The following is a 5,000-nucleotide window of genomic DNA, read 5'->3' as shown; positions in this document are numbered from 1 at the left end:
TCCATTACCATGGTCTTGTTATACATTACTAGTTTGTTATCTGAAACCCAACATAGATGAAGTTGCATAAGTAGTCTTGATGAGAGCTCTGCAATGGCTTACGGTCACACTACCCTGAGAACGCCCGATCTCGTCTGATCTCGGAAGCTAAGCAGGGTTTGGCCTGGTTAGTACTTGGATGGGAGACCACCTGGGAATACCAGGTGCTGTAAGCTTTCCCCCTCTTGCTTCCATTACCATGGTCTTGTTATACATTACTAGTTTGTTATCTGAAACCCAACATAGATGAAGTTGCATAAGTAGTCTTGATGAGAGCTCTGCAATGGCTTACGGTCACACTACCCTGAGAACGCCCGATCTCGTCTGATCTCGGAAGCTAAGCAGGGTTTGGCCTGGTTAGTACTTGGATGGGAGACCACCTGGGAGTACCAGGTGCTCTAAGCTTTTCCCCTCTTGCTTCCATTACCATGGTCTTGTTATACATTACTAGTTTGTTATCTGAAACCCAACATAGATGAAGTTGCAAAAGTAGTCTTGATGAGAGCTCTGCAATGGCTTACGGTCACACTACCCTGAGAACACCCGATCTCGTCTGATCTCGGAAGCTAAGCAGGGTTTGGCCTGGTTAGTACTTGGATGGGAGACCACCTGGGAATACCAGGTGCTGTAAGCTTTTCCCCTCTTGCTTCCATTACCATGGTCTTGTTATACATTACTAGTTTGTTATCTGAAACCCAACATAGATGAAGTTGCATAAGTAGTCTTGATGAGAGCTCTGCAATGGCTTACGGTCACACTACCCTGAGAACGCCCGATCTCGTCTGATCTCGGAAGCTAAGCAGGGTTTGGCCTGGTTAGTACTTGGATGGGAGACCACCTGGGAATACCAGGTGCTGTAAGCTTTCCCCCTCTTGCTTCCATTACCATGGTCTTGTTATACATTACTAGTTTGTTATCTGAAACCCAACATAGATGAAGTTGCATAAGTAGTCTTGATGAGAGCTCTGCAATGGCTTACGGTCACACTACCCTGAGAACGCCCGATCTCGTCTGATCTCGGAAGCTAAGCAGGGTTTGGCCTGGTTAGTACTTGGATGGGAGACCACCTGGGAGTACCAGGTGCTCTAAGCTTTTCCCCTCTTGCTTCCATTACCATGGTCTTGTTATACATTACTAGTTTGTTATCTGAAACCCAACATAGATGAAGTTGCATAAGTAGTCTTGATGAGAGCTCTGCAATGGCTTACGGTCACACTACCCTGAGAACACCCGATCTCGTCTGATCTCGGAAGCTAAGCAGGGTTTGGCCTGGTTTGTACTTGGATGGGAGACCACCTGGGAGTACCAGGTGCTGTAAGCTTTTCCCCTCTTGCTTCCATTACCATGGTCTTGTTATACATTACTAGTTTGTTATCTGAAACCCAACATAGATGAAGTTGCATAAGTAGTCTTGATGAGAGCTCTGCAATGGCTTACGGTCACACTACCCTGAGAACGCCCGATCTCGTCTGATCTCGGAAGCTAAGCAGGGTTTGGCCTGGTTAGTACTTGGATGGGAGACCACCTGGGAATACCAGGTGCTGTAAGCTTTTCCCCTCTTGCTTCCATTACCATGGTCTTGTTATACATTACTAGTTTGTTATCTGAAACCCAACATAGATGAAGTTGCATAAGTAGTCTTGATGAGAGCTCTGCAACGGCTTACGGTCACACTACCCTGAGAACGCCCGATCTCGTCTGATCTCGGAAGCTAAGCAGGGTTTGGCCTGGTTAGTACTTGGATGGGAGACCACCTGGGAATACCAGGTGTTGTAAGCTTTCCCCCTCTTGCTTCCATTACCATGGTCTTGTTATACATTACTAGTTTGTTATCTGAAACCCAACATAGATGAAGTTGCATAAGTAGTCTTGATGAGAGCTCTGCAATGGCTTACGGTCACATTACCCTGAGAACGCCCGATCTAGTCTGATCTCGGAAGCTAAGCAGGGTTTGGCCTGGTTAGTACTTGGATGGGAGACCACCTGGGAATACCAGGTGCTGTAAGCTTTTCCCCTCTTGCTTCCATTACCAAGGTCTTGTTATACATTACTAGTTTGTTATCTGAAACCCAACATAGATGAAGTTGCATAAGTAGTCTTGATGAGAGCTCTGCAAAGGCTTACGGTCACACTACCCTGAGAACGCCCGATCTCGTCTGATCTCGGAAGCTAAGCAGGGTTTGGCCTGGTTAGTACTTGGATGGGAGACCACCTGGGAATACCAGGTGCTGTAAGCTTTTCCCCTCTTGCTTCCATTACCATGGTCTTGTTATACATTACTAGTTTGTTATCTGAAACCTAACATAGATGAAGTTGCATAAGTAGTCTTGATGAGAGCTCTGCAATGGCTTACGGTCACACTACCCTGAGAACGCCTGATCTCGTCTGATCTCGGAAGCTAAGCAGGGTTTGGCCTGGTTAGTACTTGGATGGGAGACCACCTGGGAATACCAGGTGCTGTAAGCTTTTCCCCTCTTGCTTCCATTACCATGGTCTTGTTATACATTACTAGTTTGTTATCTGAAACCCAACATAGATGAAGTTGCATAAGTAGTCTTGATGAGAGCTCTGCAATGGCTTACGGTCACACTACCCAGAGAACGCCCGATCTCGTCTGATCTCGGAAGCTAAGCAGGGTTTGGCCTGGTTAGTACTTGGATGGGAGACCACCTGGGAATACCAGGTGCTGTAAGCTTTTCCCCTCTTGCTTCCATTACCATGGTCTTGTTATACATTACTAGTTTGTTATCTGAAACCCAACATAGATGAAGTTGCATAAGTAGTCTTGATGAGAGCTCTGCAATGGCTTACGGTCACACTACCCTGAGAACGCCCGCTCTCGTCTGATCTCGGAAGCTAAGCAGGGTTTGGCCTGGTTAGTACTTGGATGGGAGACCACCTGGGAATACCAGGTGTTGTAAGCTTTTCCCCTCTTGCTTCCATTACCATGGTCTTGTTATACATTACTAGTTTGTTATCTGAAACCCAACATAGATGAAGTTGCATAAGTAGTCTTGATGAGAGCTCTGCAACGGCTTACGGTCACACTACCCTGAGAACGCCCGATCTCGTCTGATCTTGGAAGCTAAGCAGGGTTTGGCCTGGTTAGTACTTGGATGGGAGACCACCTGGGAATACCAGGTGCTGTAAGCTTTTCCCCTCTTGCTTCCATTACCATGGTCTTGTTATACATTACTAGTTTGTTATCTGAAACCCAACATAGATGAAGTTGCATAAGTAGTCTTGATGAGAGCTCTGCAATGGCTTACGGTCACACTACCCTGAGAACGCCCGATCTCGTCTGATCTTGGAAGCTAAGCAGGGTTTGGCCTGGTTAGTACTTGGATGGGAGACCACCTGGGAATACCAGGTGCTGTAAGCTTTTCCCCTCTTGCTTCCATTACCATGGTCTTGTTATACATTACTAGTTTGTTATCTGAAACCCAACATAGATGAAGTTGCATAAGTAGTCTTGATGAGAGCTCTGCAATGGCTTACGGTCACACTACCCTGAGAACGCCCGATCTCGTCTGATCTCGGAAGCTAAGCAGGGTTTGGCCTGGTTAGTACTTGGATGGGAGACCACCTGGGAATACCAGGTGCTGTAAGCTTTTCCCCTCTTGCTTCCATTACCATGGTCTTGTTATTCATTACTAGTTTGTTATCTGAAACCCAACATAGATGAAGTTGCATAAGTAGTCTTGATGAGAGCTCTGCAATGGCTTACGGTCACACTACCCTGAGAACGTCTGATCTCGGAAGCTAAGCAGGGTTTGGCCTGGTTAGTACTTGGATGGGAGACCACCTGGGAATACCAGGTGCTGTAAGCTTTTCCCCTCTTGCTTCCATTACCATGGTCTTGTTATACATTACTAGTTTGTTATCTGAAACCCAACATAGATGAAGTTTCATAAGTAGTCTTGATGAGAGCTCTGCAATGGCTTACGGTCACACTACCCTGAGAACGCCTGATCTCGTCTGATCTCGGAAGCTAAGCAGGGTTTGGCCTGGTTAGTACTTGGATGGGAGACCACCTGGGAATACCAGGTGCAGTAAGCTTTTCCCCTCTTGCTTCCATTACCATGGTCTTGTTATACATTACTAGTTTGTTATCTGAAACCCAACATAGATGAAGTTGCATAAGTAGTCTTGATGAGAGCTCTGTAATGGCTTACGGTCACACTACCCTGAGAACGCCAGATCTCGTCTGATCTCGGAAGCTAAGCAGGGTTTGGCCTGGTTAGTACTTGGATGGGAGACCACCTGGGAATACCAGGTGCTGTAAGCTTTTCCCCTCTTGCTTCCATTACCATGGTCTTGTTATACATTACTAGTTTGTTATCTGAAACCCAACATAGATGAAGTTGCATAAGTAGTCTTGATGAGAGCTCTGCAATGGCTTACGGTCACACTACCCTGAGAACGCCCGATCTCGTCTGATCTCGGAAGATAAGCAGGGTTTGGCCTGGTTAGTACTTGGATGGGAGACCACCTGGGAATACCAGGTGCTGTAAGCTTTTCCCCTCTTGCTTCCATTACCATGGTCTTGTTATACATTACTAGTTTGTTATCTGAAACCCAACATAGATGAAGTTGCATAAGTAGTCTTGATGAGAGCTCTGCAATGGCTTACGGTCACACTACCCTGAGAACGCCCGATCTCGTCTGATCTCGGAAGCTAAGCAGGGTTTGGCCTGGTTAGTACTTGGATGGGAGACCACCTGGGAATACCAGGTGCTGTAAGCTTTTCCCCTCTTGCTTCCATTACCATGGTCTTGTTATACATTACTAGTTTGTTATCTGAAACCCAACATAGATGAAGTTGCATAAGTAGTCTTGATGAGAGCTCTGCAATGGCTTACGGTCACACTACCCTGAGAACGCCCGATCTCGTCTGATCTCGGAAGCTAAGCAGGGTTTGGCCTGGTTAGTACTTGGATGGGAGACCACCTGGGAATACC

General features: G+C 46.5%; 21 non-coding genes and 1 pseudogene across 21 annotated transcripts in view; all 22 read left to right on the top strand.

The window, feature by feature from the left end:
• Positions 1-96: 96 nt before the first annotated feature.
• Positions 97-215, top strand: LOC125798323 (5S ribosomal RNA). Its single transcript, XR_007437144.1, has one exon. It is a non-coding gene; the product is annotated as a 5S ribosomal RNA (ribosomal RNA).
• Positions 216-325: 110 nt separating this feature from the next.
• LOC125798412 (5S ribosomal RNA) lies at positions 326-444 on the top strand. The gene has a single exon (XR_007437236.1). It is a non-coding gene; the product is annotated as a 5S ribosomal RNA (ribosomal RNA).
• Positions 445-554: 110 nt separating this feature from the next.
• LOC125798486 (5S ribosomal RNA) lies at positions 555-673 on the top strand. Its single transcript, XR_007437286.1, has one exon. It is a non-coding gene; the product is annotated as a 5S ribosomal RNA (ribosomal RNA).
• A 110-nt stretch (positions 674-783) lies between these two features.
• Positions 784-902, top strand: LOC125798321 (5S ribosomal RNA). Its single transcript, XR_007437142.1, has one exon. It is a non-coding gene; the product is annotated as a 5S ribosomal RNA (ribosomal RNA).
• Positions 903-1,012: 110 nt separating this feature from the next.
• LOC125798411 (5S ribosomal RNA) lies at positions 1,013-1,131 on the top strand. Its single transcript, XR_007437235.1, has one exon. It is a non-coding gene; the product is annotated as a 5S ribosomal RNA (ribosomal RNA).
• Positions 1,132-1,241: 110 nt separating this feature from the next.
• Positions 1,242-1,360, top strand: LOC125798354 (5S ribosomal RNA). The gene has a single exon (XR_007437174.1). It is a non-coding gene; the product is annotated as a 5S ribosomal RNA (ribosomal RNA).
• A 110-nt stretch (positions 1,361-1,470) lies between these two features.
• LOC125798320 (5S ribosomal RNA) lies at positions 1,471-1,589 on the top strand. The gene has a single exon (XR_007437141.1). It is a non-coding gene; the product is annotated as a 5S ribosomal RNA (ribosomal RNA).
• Positions 1,590-1,699: 110 nt separating this feature from the next.
• On the top strand, positions 1,700-1,818 carry LOC125798351 (5S ribosomal RNA). The gene has a single exon (XR_007437170.1). It is a non-coding gene; the product is annotated as a 5S ribosomal RNA (ribosomal RNA).
• A 110-nt stretch (positions 1,819-1,928) lies between these two features.
• On the top strand, positions 1,929-2,047 carry LOC125798413 (5S ribosomal RNA). The gene has a single exon (XR_007437237.1). It is a non-coding gene; the product is annotated as a 5S ribosomal RNA (ribosomal RNA).
• Positions 2,048-2,157: 110 nt separating this feature from the next.
• LOC125798319 (5S ribosomal RNA) lies at positions 2,158-2,276 on the top strand. Its single transcript, XR_007437140.1, has one exon. It is a non-coding gene; the product is annotated as a 5S ribosomal RNA (ribosomal RNA).
• Positions 2,277-2,386: 110 nt separating this feature from the next.
• On the top strand, positions 2,387-2,505 carry LOC125798355 (5S ribosomal RNA). Its single transcript, XR_007437175.1, has one exon. It is a non-coding gene; the product is annotated as a 5S ribosomal RNA (ribosomal RNA).
• A 110-nt stretch (positions 2,506-2,615) lies between these two features.
• Positions 2,616-2,734, top strand: LOC125798369 (5S ribosomal RNA). The gene has a single exon (XR_007437192.1). It is a non-coding gene; the product is annotated as a 5S ribosomal RNA (ribosomal RNA).
• A 110-nt stretch (positions 2,735-2,844) lies between these two features.
• Positions 2,845-2,963, top strand: LOC125798415 (5S ribosomal RNA). Its single transcript, XR_007437239.1, has one exon. It is a non-coding gene; the product is annotated as a 5S ribosomal RNA (ribosomal RNA).
• A 110-nt stretch (positions 2,964-3,073) lies between these two features.
• On the top strand, positions 3,074-3,192 carry LOC125798366 (5S ribosomal RNA). The gene has a single exon (XR_007437188.1). It is a non-coding gene; the product is annotated as a 5S ribosomal RNA (ribosomal RNA).
• A 110-nt stretch (positions 3,193-3,302) lies between these two features.
• LOC125798365 (5S ribosomal RNA) lies at positions 3,303-3,421 on the top strand. The gene has a single exon (XR_007437187.1). It is a non-coding gene; the product is annotated as a 5S ribosomal RNA (ribosomal RNA).
• Positions 3,422-3,531: 110 nt separating this feature from the next.
• LOC125798318 (5S ribosomal RNA) lies at positions 3,532-3,650 on the top strand. Its single transcript, XR_007437139.1, has one exon. It is a non-coding gene; the product is annotated as a 5S ribosomal RNA (ribosomal RNA).
• A 110-nt stretch (positions 3,651-3,760) lies between these two features.
• LOC125798467 (5S ribosomal RNA) lies at positions 3,761-3,869 on the top strand (annotated as a pseudogene).
• A 110-nt stretch (positions 3,870-3,979) lies between these two features.
• On the top strand, positions 3,980-4,098 carry LOC125798403 (5S ribosomal RNA). Its single transcript, XR_007437227.1, has one exon. It is a non-coding gene; the product is annotated as a 5S ribosomal RNA (ribosomal RNA).
• Positions 4,099-4,208: 110 nt separating this feature from the next.
• LOC125798387 (5S ribosomal RNA) lies at positions 4,209-4,327 on the top strand. The gene has a single exon (XR_007437210.1). It is a non-coding gene; the product is annotated as a 5S ribosomal RNA (ribosomal RNA).
• A 110-nt stretch (positions 4,328-4,437) lies between these two features.
• On the top strand, positions 4,438-4,556 carry LOC125798332 (5S ribosomal RNA). The gene has a single exon (XR_007437153.1). It is a non-coding gene; the product is annotated as a 5S ribosomal RNA (ribosomal RNA).
• Positions 4,557-4,666: 110 nt separating this feature from the next.
• LOC125798317 (5S ribosomal RNA) lies at positions 4,667-4,785 on the top strand. The gene has a single exon (XR_007437138.1). It is a non-coding gene; the product is annotated as a 5S ribosomal RNA (ribosomal RNA).
• Positions 4,786-4,895: 110 nt separating this feature from the next.
• Positions 4,896-5,000, top strand: part of LOC125798316 (5S ribosomal RNA) — a 119-nt gene continuing 14 nt past the window's right edge. Inside the window, exon 1 of the ribosomal RNA XR_007437137.1 lies at positions 4,896-5,000. This exon is cut by the window's right edge and continues 14 nt beyond it. This is a non-coding gene — a ribosomal RNA (5S ribosomal RNA).

The sequence above is a fragment of the Astyanax mexicanus genome, unplaced genomic scaffold, assembly GCF_023375975.1.
Source record: "Astyanax mexicanus isolate ESR-SI-001 unplaced genomic scaffold, AstMex3_surface scaffold_58, whole genome shotgun sequence".
Lineage (NCBI taxonomy): Eukaryota > Metazoa > Chordata > Actinopteri > Characiformes > Acestrorhamphidae > Astyanax > Astyanax mexicanus.
This window is presented reverse-complemented; position numbering and strand designations above follow the sequence as displayed.